General features: G+C 40.5%; 1 protein-coding gene across 10 annotated transcripts in view; it reads right to left on the bottom strand.

Annotated features, from left to right (window-relative positions):
- myh14 (myosin, heavy chain 14, non-muscle) overlaps nt 1–13,944 on the bottom strand; it is a 160,553-nt gene extending 146,609 nt beyond the window's left edge. For 9 of the 10 annotated variants that reach the window (XM_039741031.1, XM_039741038.1, XM_039741033.1 and 6 more), the window contains exon 1: nt 13,806–13,943. The gene's annotated coding sequence lies outside the window, so the exon portion shown is untranslated. Of the gene's footprint in view, nt 1–13,805 lie in introns of all 10 variants that reach the window. The other variant, XM_039741035.1, reaches the window with a different exon arrangement.
- Between the last annotated feature and the right edge of the window lie 83 nt (nt 13,945–14,027).

Below are 14,027 nucleotides of genomic sequence, written 5' to 3'. Positions count from 1 at the left end.
CGTTGTGAAACATTCAGGTTTCAGGTTTATTAACATTTTGGATTGACTGATAGCACTGTGTTTGTTCCATATTAAAATTAATCCTCAAAAATACAACTTGCCTAATAATTGTGCACACAGTGTATGCACACTCAGTAACCAATGTATTAGGTCCACCTGCTCAGTAACACAAACAGCCTGCTCCTAGAGACAGCAAATCAGGTGGCTGCAAGTCAGAATACACCGTTTATGTCAAGCACACAAAGTCCACAGGTTTGTTAGGTGACCAAATATTAGAATGCACCAGTAAGAATTTCACTGTACTCATGACAATAATGACCCTATGAACTTATCATAGCTACTTTGACTGTGGAGGTTGTAGTTGCCGCCCTTAGACTTTCATGCTCTACAGTCTTGAGGATGATATAATTAAAAATTAAAATAAATAACTAGGTGAGCGGAGGTTTTGTGGGTGCATGGTCAGATTCATTCAAGCTAAAAGAAGTGGCGGAAAATACTCTGCAACTCTTTTCAAGAAGTGCATTTATGAACACACACGTCAGACCTTGAAGCAGACAGCTTACAGCATCAGAAGGCCACACCAGGTCCAACTTCAGTCAACAAAGAACAAGAAGATGTGTCTACATTAGGAATGTGATCAATAAAACAGACTTAAAATTGGAAAAATATTGTTTGGTCTAATGAATCTTGTTTTTTGTTGCTGCATAGTGATGGTCAGAATGTTGCGTGAACAGTACAGATCCGTGGATCCAATTTTTACTTTCTTGTATACGAAGTGTATGGTAATCGTCCAAAGATTCAATGTCGAGATTTTAATGAATCTTGACGGTGTGTGTGTGTGTATTGTATATATATATTATATTATATTATATATTATATTATATTATATATCTCTTCAGTACACTTTCACTTAGGTCAACCAAATATTAGTATACAAAACGTACGTTTCTATCAACATTTCAGCTATTTCTGTTAACCGAAGTGGTACTTTGCCTTCTATTCATGCAGCTGCAGAGTCCAATTTATTCAACTTTACTTTTATAATAATTGTTCAATATATTATTAATTTGGTTCATTGTTGATAGTTTTTTAATGTACATATTATATAAAAATATACTCATTGTCTTGTGGTTTACTCCTTAAATATCCATCCCCATATCTGAGTATATGCAAAAGTCTAGGGGAGACCACTCCCGATTTTTTCTATGGGTGTAGGCTGTTTGCTAATAGTGTGACAGTGTGGGAAATATGTTCTTGGTACACATGAAGACTTTTAATGCCACTTCAGCATCATCTGAATAATACAGCATTGTTGTTCACCATCTTATCTTTTAAGGGCCACGGTCTATTCCATTTGAGAAAGGATGAGGTGCCATGTCACAAAGCACACATTGCCCCAGCTAGTACCAAGACCATAACAGTAATCTCCATTTACTCCAATGGCCTAAACAATCTCCAGATGTTAGTTGAATTGAGTGCCCTTGGACAGAGATGGGAAAGGATGTCTACAGCATGACTATGTAGACAAAAAAAATCCAAAAGAACTGCAAGAAGCCTTGCACTCAGCAAGGACCAGAATCCCTAAGGACAGACAAAAGTGGTCTTACCCAGCAATAGGTAGGTATATCTAATAAAGTGGCTGCTTAGCGCATGATCAAAAAGTTCAGTTTGACACTGAAAGAGAAAACAGCAATAAAATCAAACAAGGTTTATTTTTCAACATAATCCCCATGAACACTAATACAATTGTCATAACATTCACAAAAATCTACTATGTTACTGAGGTAGAACATTTGATCTTGTTTGTGAAATAACTCTATCGCTAACATGACATTTTCATCATTGGCACAGCAGGTCCCTCAGAGGTAGTCCTTCAGATTGGAGAATACCAGACAGTTACATGGGTTCAAACCTGGAAAACAAGTTTGGTGTGGTATCTTTTCAAATTCACAGTTTCACCAAACAGCCTTTGTAACGCAAGAAGTGTAAGAAGAGGGAAACTGTTGTGAAGAAAATAATGACAGCCAAAAGATCAATACTTTTCCCTTCTTGGCAACTGCTAATAACGTAACATTGACCGGCTATATAGGACATCAATAGTATGGCCGACCCCTGAAACACTATTAAAAAACAAAAAATAATAACAGGCATGTGATCTTGCCAGTACTGTCTTTAACAGATAAAAGTCTTTGGTGTTCAGGAATCTACAGGTTTCGAACTTTCAATTGTGGTTCACATTCTGAGTTACAGTGATGTACTCAAGTTGTATCCACCCCCCTTAAGTTACTCTCAATACAAATTCATTTGTTTGCAATTCTCCTTGGAATACTGCAAGTTGTGATATATTATTTCAGGAATTAACATTGTGGAAAACCTTGATAAAGGAAAGAGGTGCAGCCCTTCATTTCCTGAACTGCATACCCTACAAACCACAGTTGCACCATGACATTCGGTCCAAGAAAATCAGAGGAGGGTAAATGCATCCTTCCCAGAGTCCAACATCTGTATTGAACACTCTTAACTTAATGCCAAACTCAACATTTTGTTCGTATCACACACGTGAGTATGGGAGGCAACCGAAGGGCTCAAAAAGGGACAATTCCAGGCCAGACTAGGGGGTGGCAGAGTGCACTGATCCTTCCTCTTTTTACATCAGCAGACCAACCACAGGAAATTTCACCTGGACTTGATGTTACTTCCGGTTCTGGGCCTGATGAGGTCACTTCCCCTGGCCAACTTTAAAACCGCCATGTTTGCCTGTCCGTTTGTTCTATTGTTGGACTTAAGTCTGTTGAGACCTGTTTCATTTGAACCAGACTTTCATTGTTGGCAGCCTGTTTCAAGTATACAGGCGGCTCCGGTGTTTGTCAAATCCTTCTACACTCCATAAATACAGTGTCCAAATGGCAAAGAACAGTGGTCCTAAAACACTTCTGAAGCACTAACTCCCAAGATACCATAGGGTACATGGTCATAAGCTTTATTTACAAAGCACATGGTGATTAAACTGGCAGATTCCCAGAACTTCTTAAGTTCTTGTGAATGGATAAAGAATTGATCTACTGTTTCATATCCAGGTCTTAATTAACATTGCTTCTCCAGAATCTATGAAACTACTAGGCAGAGCTTTTGTCTGCAGTACCCCAGCATAGGCTTTCTCAGTGGGGTCAGGGAGTATGACCCCTTGGTAAATGGAAGCACCATTCTTGTACCTTTTTTTTTTCTTTAAAAACACACACACACCTCTGTCACTGCCTCCCAAACTACAGTGAAGATGCATTTTTGCCAAAATAATCCCCAAAATACCCAGTGCTTTCAGCATTTATGGTCAATCCCATCTACTCCTGTGTCTTTGGCACTTGTAGAACTTTTTAATGACCATAGCAACCTTGTAGCGGTGCTACTGGGGAATGAAACCTCAACTCCCAGCAGTCCCTGCGGTAGCTCTGATTGGTCATATGCTGAGGGTTCAGGAGCTGCTGGAAACAAGGAGGCCGGCGCAACATTTAAAAGAGAGCCAGTGCTGTAAAGAAAAAAAAAAAAGTCTTTTGTATTTCGTGTCTGAAGTTGCCCGTCTGTTTGCCTTTCCGTTTTGCTACCTGTGCATTCTTGTTTTGTCCTGGATCATCTCCTATTTTGGGTGTATGGACCGTCTGGTGTCTTCCTGCTACACAAGGACTGTCTGAGGATTTGCTGTCGTCCTCTGAAGAAAGGAGCGCTCCTAATCCCATTCACACGTCGTCATCATCTCATCAGGAAATACCGGTAGGACTGATCTTTACATTCACATACAGCATCCTGATCTCTTTACTATCTACCTCCATCATTTCATTTCATCACTTGTCATTTTCATGGACTTCATAGTGTGTAGTTTTTGTTAGTGGTTTGTTATTGTCGAGTTCATGTTTGTTGTATATCACCGTAAGGGGTACTGAGGTGGGGTCGATGTAGTTTCATATATTTCATGTATTATTGTTTAATACACTCTTTCATTTCTGTTTTATTACTAGTTGTTTTTTGTCTCTGTCAGGGAGTGTGTGCGAATCGGGCCAAGGCTGGGTACATTCCTGGAATCCTCACCTAAAAAATAAATAAATCACCATCATATCGACGAGGTGAATATCAGCCACACAAGTGTACAGAAATACAACCAATGCTTCTGCCAGTGCCTTCTCCCGGGTGAGCGGAAATACAAGCTTCACAAACCGCTGCTTACACCTATACATGATATTCCCAGTCGAGGTCAATGTATCTATACTTTTGATGAGAACAGCCTGGATTACAACCCACCTACCCTTCTTAGGCCATCACATAGTTTGGCACACCCATTTTTACTCTCCAACGTATTCTTAATGGCCTCATCAATCTTCCCCCACACACAGACGTTCACTTCAGCCATTACCACAGATGCCTCCTTTCTAGCATGCCCATACTTCTTAGATTTGGAGACGTGCCTGCTAACTCTGCACAAAGGCCTATTTCCTCAACTTGACAGTTTCCCCTAGCACTTGTGTCCAAAAAATTTATCCTAGGGTTGCTACCATTAGACACCAACAACTCCACTCCACTAGTGAGGCCTTCAATAGGTTTCATTCAAATTCTATGTACCCGACCACTTCTGAGATGCATGGGAAGCATCTCATTCATTTGGGAGCTTGTGAGCTTTCAGGGGCCTCTCCGCTAAGGGATCACTAGAGTAGGAGATTGAGAACGTTGGATCCAGACCCATTTCTGTACACAGATGCAGGTCTGACTTACCCAGCCAGGATTCTTCAACCTTCCAAACAAGTTTGTACCTCCTTCCCCACCAGAAAAGTAAAGTTGCACATCCCACGAGCCACTTTATAATTCGAAAGTCTAGTATGCCTGGCTCTGTTCACTGCTGCATATCACTTGTCTAGTACTGCACTGGACCTTCACCTTTTGTCTTTACAGGCCATGAGCGTAAATGGAGGCTCCTTGTGGACTGGCTTGCTAAAATGCACAAACAGCATTATTAGGACTAGTTCCAGGACTCAGTCCCAACATCCACGTTCCAGGTGAGATTCGCTTAAGCTGAATTAGAATATTTACACCAGTCAAACTTTGGACTGCTGTTTGTCTTTCGTCTCCCAGGATCACTCTGCTGTGAGTAACCCATCAACATATGCTCCCAACATCCTCCACCAACTGTGGCAGGAACACAGGTTTCCAGACAGCATAGCTTACATGTACCCCTTCCACAACAAAGTCACAATCCTAGCAGGGGTCACAAATTCTGAAACTTGGAATTCCGAAATACTACTCCACAACAGACAGACAGTCTTTGGTCACGTACAAAATCAGCACCCTAAAATGTCCCTTTCAGTTCAGCATTTTCAAAGTTCTTACTTCAAACACACTATATACGCTTTTGCCGCGTGAAATTGTGTTCTAAAGTTAAATGCTTTCTGTAAGCATAAAAAAAATAAATAAATACCTTTGCCTGCACTAGCACTTTACATCATAATCTGTGTAGCTGTATAAGCACGTGCTGTAAAAATCCCGGGCTCCTAGAAACCATGGACTCTGGCACTTCAATCAGTCAATTGCATCGGTTGTGTATTAGCAGCTCCTCGTCGGTTTCACTCTGCCGACGTGCTTGCCTCCATTGTCTATCAATGGCTAAACGAGTTTCTCTTTTCTCCGAGATTTAGTTTTGCCGACGTGCTCACCTCGCTTGTGTATTAGCAGAGGTGGTTTCACTTTGGTAACAGAGATGCTTTCTTTGAGCTTCACGCTGTAACCTTGTACTTCCGGGCTACCTTGCACTTCTGAGCCGGACAGACAGCCACACACACTTCCACACGTAAACTTTATATACAAGACTAGCTGTTCCCCATGGCTCCCCCTGCGTAGTAGTGAAACTCAAAATCAATATGCAATCCAAAACACAGAATTAGACCAACTTCCCACTCCTGACGTCACGCTTCCCCCTACCCTCAGCCCACAGGCTCCGTCTCAGATTAGCACGAATATATCATTTCTGCAAGCAAACTAGGATTCTTAGAGCGATGAGAGAAGTTGCAAAATCAACAGGAACATCCAAGCGAATTCTAGAAAAATCCCGATTTCAATCCGTTAAGTTGTTCTCTCATTCGCTAGGTAAGCAGATGTATGATACGCCTCAAGGCTGACATGCAAGTGAGGAGGGCCCTGCCCCGTCTCTCTCGGATTTGCGCAAATAAATTGGTACCATAAATGACCTATATTTGGTATGATGTGAGAGGTCGCAAAATTAACTAGAATGATCAAGCAAATTATAGAAAAAAACCTGATCTAAATCCGTTTAGCAGTTCTCTGTGAAAAACGGACAGACATGAGAGAGAGACAGACAGACAGACACACACACTCACCTAAAGGATTATTAGGAACACCATACTTATACAGTGTTTGACCCCCTTTCGCCTTCAGAACTGCCTTAATTCTACGTGGCATTGATTCAACAAGGTGCTGAAAGCATTCTTTAGAAATGTTGGCCCATATTGTATTGATAGGATAGCATCTTGCAGTTGATGGAGATATGTAGGATGCACATCCAGGGCATGAAGCTCCTGTTCCACCACATCCCAAAGATGCTCTATTGGGTTGAGATCTGGTGACTGTGGGGGCCATTTTAGTACAGTGAACTCATTGTCATGTTCAAGAAACCAATTTGAAATGACTCGAGCTTTGTGACATGGTGCATTATCCTGCTGGAAGTAGCCATCAGAGGATGGGTACATGGTGGTCATGAAGGGATGGACATGGTCAGAAACAATGCTCAGGTAGCCCGTGGCATTCAAACGATGCCCAATTGGCACTAAGGGGCCTAAAGTGTGCCAAGAAAACATCCCCCACACCATTACACCACCACCACCAGCCTGCACAGTGGTAACAAGGCATGATGGATCCATGTTCTGTTCTCATTCTGTTTACGCCAAATTCTGACTCTACCGTTTGAATGTCTCAACAGAAATCGAGACTCATCAGACCAGGCAACATTTTTCCAGTCTTCAACTGTCCAATTTTGGTGAGCTCGTGCAAATTGTAGCCTCTTTTTCCTATTTGTAGTGGAGATGAGTGGTACCCGGTGGGGTCTTCTGCTGTTGTAGCTCATCCGCCTCAAGCTTGTGCGTGTTGTGGCTTCACAAATGCTTTGCTGCATACCTCAGTTGTAACGAGTGGTTATTTCAGTCAAAGTTGCTCTTCTATCAGCTTGAATCAGTCGGCCCATTCTCCTCTGACCTCTAGCATCAACAAGGCATTTTCGCCCACAGGACTGCCGCATACTGGATGTTTTTCCCTTTTCACACCATTCTTTGTAAACCCTAGAAATGGTTGTGCGTGAAAATCCCAGTAACTGAGCAGATTGTGAAATACTCAGACCGGCCCGTCTGGCACCAACAACCATGCCATGCTGAAAATTGCTTAAATCACCTTTCTTTCCCATTCTGACATTCAGTTTGGAGTTCAGGAGATTGTCTTGACCAGGACCACACCCCTAAATGCATTGAAGCAACTGCCATGCGATTGGTTGATTAGATAATCGCATTAATGAGAAATTGAACAGGTGTTCCTAATAATCCTTTAGGTGAGTGTATATATACACAGACAGTCATGAAAAGTTAGGGGACCTCTCTAAATTCTTTAGATTTTTATTCATCATTGGCTGAGCTTTCAAAGTAGCAACTTCTTTTAATATATGACATGCCTTATGGAACAGTAGTATTTCAGCAGTGACATTAAAGTTGTTTGGATTAACAGAAAATATGCATCATAACAAAATTAGACAGGTGCATACCCCAACAGAGATATGACATCAATACTTAGTTGAGCCTCCTTTTGCAAATCTAACAGTCTCTAGACGCCTCCTATAGCCTTTGAGGAGTGTCTGGATTCTGGTTGGAGGTATTTTTGACCATTCTTCCATACAAAATCTCTCCAGTTCAGTTCAATTTGATGGCTGCTGAGCGTGGACAGCCTGCTTCAAATCATCCCATAGATTTTCAATGATATTCAAGTCAGGGGACTGTGACGGCCATTCCAGAACATTGTACTTCTCCCTCTGCATGAATGCCTTTGTAGATTTCGAACTGTGTTTTGGGTCATTGTCTTGTTGGAATATCCGACCCCTACGTAACTTCAACTTTGTGACTGATGCTTGAACATTATCCTGAGGAATTTGTTGATATTCGGTTGAATTCCTCTGACTCTTGACTTTAACAAGGTCCCCAGTCCCTGAATTAGCCACACATCATGATGGAACCTCTACCAAATTTGACAGTAGGTAGCAGGTGTTTTTCTTGGAATGCGGTGTTCTTCTTCCGCCATGCAAAGTGCTTTTTGTTATGAACAAATGACTCAATTTTTGTCTCATCAGTCCAAAGCACTTTGTTCCAAAATGAATCTGGTTTGTCTAAATGAGCATTCGCATACAACAAGCGACTCAGTTTGTGGCGTGAGTGCTGAAAGGGCTTCTTTCTCATCACCCGGCCATACAGATGTTCTTTGTGCAAATTGTGCTGAATTGTAGAATGATGTACAGATACACCATCTGCAGTAAGATGTTCTTGTAGGTCTTTGGAGGTGATCTGTAGGTTGTCTGTAACCATCATCACTCCTGTATTTTTCTTGGCCTGCCAGACCTGCAGCAACTGTGCCTGTGGCCTTCCATTTCCTGATTCCATTCCTTACAGTTGAAACTGACAGTTTAAACCTCTGAGATGGCTTTTTGTAGCCTTCCCCTAAATCATGATACTGAACAATCTGTTTTCAGATCTTTTGAGAGTTGCTTTGAGGATCCCATGCTGTCTGTCACTCTTCAGAGGAGAGTCAAAACGAAGCACAACTTGCAATTGACCACCTTAAATACCTTTTACCACTCATGATTGGACACACCTGTCTATGAAGTTCAAGGATTAACGAGCTAATCCAACCAATTTGGTGTTGTAAGTAATCAGTATTGAGCAGTTACATGCATTCAAATTAGCAAAATTACAAGCGTACCCAAATTTTTGCACAGCCAGTTTTTCACATTTGATTTAATTTCATACAACTAAATACTGCTTCACTAAAAATCTTTGTTCGGAAAACACCCCAGTACTCCTACTCCGATGTTCCTAGGAATTGAAAGGCATACCACTGAGAGGTTCCCAAACTTTTTCATATGACTGTGTGTGTTAATAATATTATCGTATTATAGTACGATATTATACTACCACATCGTAAAATAGTTTATACATGTAATTTTTGGGGAAAAAAAATAAAAATATAATAAGGGCTCAGCCATTTTAAAAAAAGACCAGCTGTACACCATACTGTAGCTCAGCACTAAATCTTCCCGGGGGTGTGGTTTCTTCCTGACAAACCAATTTACTTCCATATTTATGTGATAATTGATTTCCAGATCCCATTGGTTGTCACAAACTTGTGTTGGAAACACAGAAGGCACAGATCAATACTCAACAGCTGTCTTGGCTTGAAAAATGGACGTATCTGGCAAGTTTTTATGCTTGTCCTTTGTATCCCATACCCTCCATTGTAAAGCACAAGAACAGGCAAGACATTTTTTGTTTTAATGTATAGAAAGTATTTAACTTTAGAACACAATTTTGCATAGCAATGTATCTATACACAATGTTTGTGAAGAAATTGCTTCAACTAGAAAAATACTGAAGTTATCCTTTAATCATCCTGTACTGTATGTGTTAACACAGGCACCCCACAATTAAGCACAGCACATCACGCACACAAATGAGCAGCAACCTTTATTTCTGACTCAGAATGTTTTTAAATGTGATGCTGATGGGGTTTTTGAATTCTGACACCTAAAGCTAGGAAGGTTTTAAGAGTAAGACACTACATTTTATAAAATAGTTCCTTAAACATGAAGCAAACGGTACAAAATGAAATGAGATTAGAGCACAAAATACAGCAGCACCACAATTTTTTTTTAAATTAATAAATAAAAAACCTGGAGAATTGGTCAAATTTGTCATATTCTACAAATCAGGCAGATGATCGAATGAGACTTTCTGATTGTACCAAACTATGGTTAAGAAATTTAAACGAAAGCTGTTGCTTATGAATGAGGTCGCTGTTCAACAGCATATCCTTCATGTATCTATCTGACCTTTGGTTTGATCTGCGTTTTAAGGAAATGTCCTCACAGTAAAGTTAAAATGCAATGTACGATATAAGCGGCAGGCAAACAGACTATGGCGCACTTTAATGCGGAGTCTGCCTGGCTTAAAAAAAGCCTGCTCAATCACTCCAATTGCCTTCCTCCAGTATGATAAAGATTACATTCGATATGTTTAGAAAGTGATAGAATCCTGCAATGCAGAATAAAAAAATAATACGAGAGCTCACCTGTAGCAGTCTTTAAACCATCTAACTGCTGAAGAATTGTAACATAGGTGTATTCAAGCAAGATTTATACGTTTTAACTGTATACCCTTATCAAATTACTTTATTATTCGACAGTAATGCACCCGAGTAAATTAAATTTCTCATTTAGGGTTTAAAAAGACGTTCAAGTGGAATGCAGTACAAGGTCCAATAATTTTGACTGACTGTTGTATCTTTGGGCAGTATAGTTAGTCCAGATGCCTCACAAATACAGTACACCGACTTCAAATCCTGGACCCAGTTGTCTTCATGAAGTGAAAGTGCAAACTCCATTCTCAAAAAATGTACAAGAGTAATGGGCAATTTTAAAAAGCCGTACAGACAGTTCAATTTAGGATAGATACAGGCTGAAGGGTAAGCAGTTTTTAGAATGTGACAGACAGATAGATAGATAGATAGATAGAGACAGATAGACAGATAGACAGACAGACAGACAGGATACTTTATTAATCCCAAGGGGAAATTCACATAATCCAGCAGCAGTATACGGATACAAAAAAATTAAACTATATTAAAATTAAAGAGTAATAAAAATGCATGTAAAAACAGACAATAACTTTGTATTATGTTAACGTTTACCCCCCCGGGTGAAACTGAAGAGTCGCATAGTGTGGGGTCTCCTCAGTCTGTCAGTGGAGCAGGATGGTGACAGCAGTCTGTTGCTGAAGCTGCTCCTCTGCCTGGAGATGATCCTGCTCAGTGGATGCAGTGGATTCTCCATTATTGACAGGAGCCTGCTCAGCGCCCGTTGCTCTGCCACAGATGTTAAACTGTGTGTTTTAATTCTCTCAGAACCAATATTAGCCATTATATATTTCAGTGCCAAAACTTTATAGAAGCATCAGGCAAAAACAGCCTGCCCACAACACCACTCGCTACTGTACCCACCTAGTCACCTGTTATGGGGAAAAATTAAGAGACTCCAATTATCCTAACATGATTGTCTTTGAATACAAAAAGAAGGCAGAGTAGCCACAGAAAACCCACGCGGAGGAGGTACAAATGCCTCACAAACAGTGACTGGTCCACCAGCAGTGCCTACAACTATACCAATGTATCTTCTAATAACAACGTGCCAATACTGTAATAATGAAGTGGGCAAAAGAGAAATTACAAGCATTTTGACATGCCATTGAAATTGTGGGGTGTGGTATGATAGCAATCAAATTTGTGGCATTCTTGTGCAGGGATGTCTGCAAAGGAAGAAACTAACAAAAAGTAATGTGTGCTTGTCAGACTTGCTATCCAGCCTTAAAGTGGATTTACCAGATGTCATTGTAATCGTCCTACTATTTGTCACACCATAGTTAGCTTACCACCTTGCTGGATCACCTAAAAAAAAAACCGTCTCCCACCCGCCTACAGCTGCTGCATACACAGTTCGAAACCTTTTCATTGGCAGCAGATCAAATTTTTAAAGCACTAGAATGCAGCACAATGCTGCTCCGGAGACACACCTGCCATATAACAATATCAGAGCTCCCCTCCCACTCAGTGTACTTTATGAATGTGTCAGCGACAACATCTGACAAAACAAAAATAAAAAAATGCTGATCTGAGAAAAAAAAAAAAAAAAGATTATTCTCATTCTAAGGTGCAAACAGCACTTTTAAATGTGCAGCATGTAGCCCTAAACTTAAATATTAAAGTACTCTCCAATTGCCTGGGGGGCAATTACCTTTATTTTTCTCAGAATTAATAACACCAGCATGATGAACTTTGTGAGTCGTTTCATTCAATTTTAGTTAATTTTAGTAAATGGCGACTTTTCAATTTATCCACTACTAAATACAATAAAAGACTAGAACACGGAATACTGCCGAATGTGCGAAATTTTATTCATGGGGGTTGGAGAGAGAAATCTTTTTCATTCAAGTCACGTCAACTTGCCGTTAAACTGCATTGCAAACATTATTTGTCCCACTTATTCTGAGGCGGGATCTCTCTCCAGGAAAACACAGACATACACCACAACAAAAAAGCCCTTTCCGCAAACATTTAAAACTCCAAGCAGAGAAACACGAAATTCATTCCTTAGTATTTCATGAGTTTTGACTTAAAGCACTGGCACCCACCTAATGCGATCATATTGAGGTTTTAATTTACTGATCAGGGATTGTTGACATATTGCGGAATTCGAAACTATTTTTGTCAAATTGGTTTTCTATGAAGAACATATATTTGTTCACTTCAGTTTAATTCATTTAGAATGGATCCGGGTTATACAAGTTACTTATGCGTTTACATGGCATGGTAACTAGGATCGGCGCGGCTTAAAGACACATAATTGACAAGTGCATACAAGCAGGAAAGTATCCCGGCATTACCAAACTAACAACGTTCAAGGTTTATTCGTGCGTTCAAATAAAATCGGGGTACAATGGGCAGATCGCCTCGAATGCGGTCTTGTTAAACTTAGCTTCGATGTGCCTTCCGTCTATGCTCATCTCCTCGTCGCTATGAGCGGAATAGGCCAGCAATGCAGATAGCATCCTCCACCTCACAATAGCACTGACAGATCTCACAAAACCGCAAACCAGGGCCCAAACACGAAGGTGTGGGGGTGTCCAGATCCATTATTATCGGTCTGGTAAATAAGGAAACCCGTCACACCTACATTTCCACCATTATTCCATACCCACCCACTGACTTAAAAATGTCACTTGCAAGCGGTCACTGCGGCTCATGCTAGATTATATATAATTTTTTTCCCCTAAAAGAAGTCTACAGCTTTTATATGGAAATATGTGAATTTTTTTTGGTTGCGGTGGGCGCGGTGCCATTTTGTCAGTATTCCTATGAAAATCTGTATTTGCTACAACAAAGCCCCTGTAATCCACCAAAAGAGCGCATTAATAGCTTTTATTATAAACAGCGCCAGCCCGCATGGCACACCGTATTTTCTTTACCGGGATATGGGAGAAATCATTTGTGCTCCTTAATGAATGTCACAGTGTTTTACGTTTATAAGAACAGGAAAAATTGTACAGCAAACATTTTTTTTTTTTTAATCAGAAAAACTGCAATAACGTGAAGACTGAAAAAATAAACAAGCGTAGCTGCTACATGTTTGTTTGTATGTCGGTCAAATAACACATACATCCCTTTTATATGTGAAAGCTAACAAAGATTGACAATCATTCTTCTCTTCCACACAATAAATGCACTCATTTGCATAAATCCTCTGAGCAGCCTACCGCAGAAACACTGACGCGGAGTTCAGTTTCATCTGGAAGGACAGTCGCGTCTTTTAGAAAGCGTTTCCCACGGCGAATGACAAGAATATTTGAACCACGCTACAGTGCCAAACAAGAATTCGAGTATAGGGGGATGGAGTGGTCAAGAATTAAAGAAGACTGACGAATGATCGAGAAATTATCTAAGGCACGTCTTACCTGTGTAGGGAAGGTACACTTCAGCAGCAACGTTAATCCGAAAATGAACGTATTTGGTTTTTTTTTCCTTCAGTTAATTTCAGTTGTTTCACTGCCCCACGACCCCGGCTAGTCTAGGAATCCCTGTTGCGGCTCTTCAGACACACAAAAAATGCCTTGGTTTCTAGGACTCTAAAGCAACGCCCTAAAAGGAGTCTGTTAACCAATGAAAATGTTCTATTT

This window comes from Polypterus senegalus, chromosome 18 (assembly GCF_016835505.1).
Source record: "Polypterus senegalus isolate Bchr_013 chromosome 18, ASM1683550v1, whole genome shotgun sequence".
In the NCBI taxonomy this organism is placed as follows: Eukaryota; Metazoa; Chordata; class Cladistia; order Polypteriformes; family Polypteridae; genus Polypterus; species Polypterus senegalus.
Note: the sequence above shows the minus strand (reverse complement) of the source record. Positions and strands in the feature narration are given on the sequence as shown.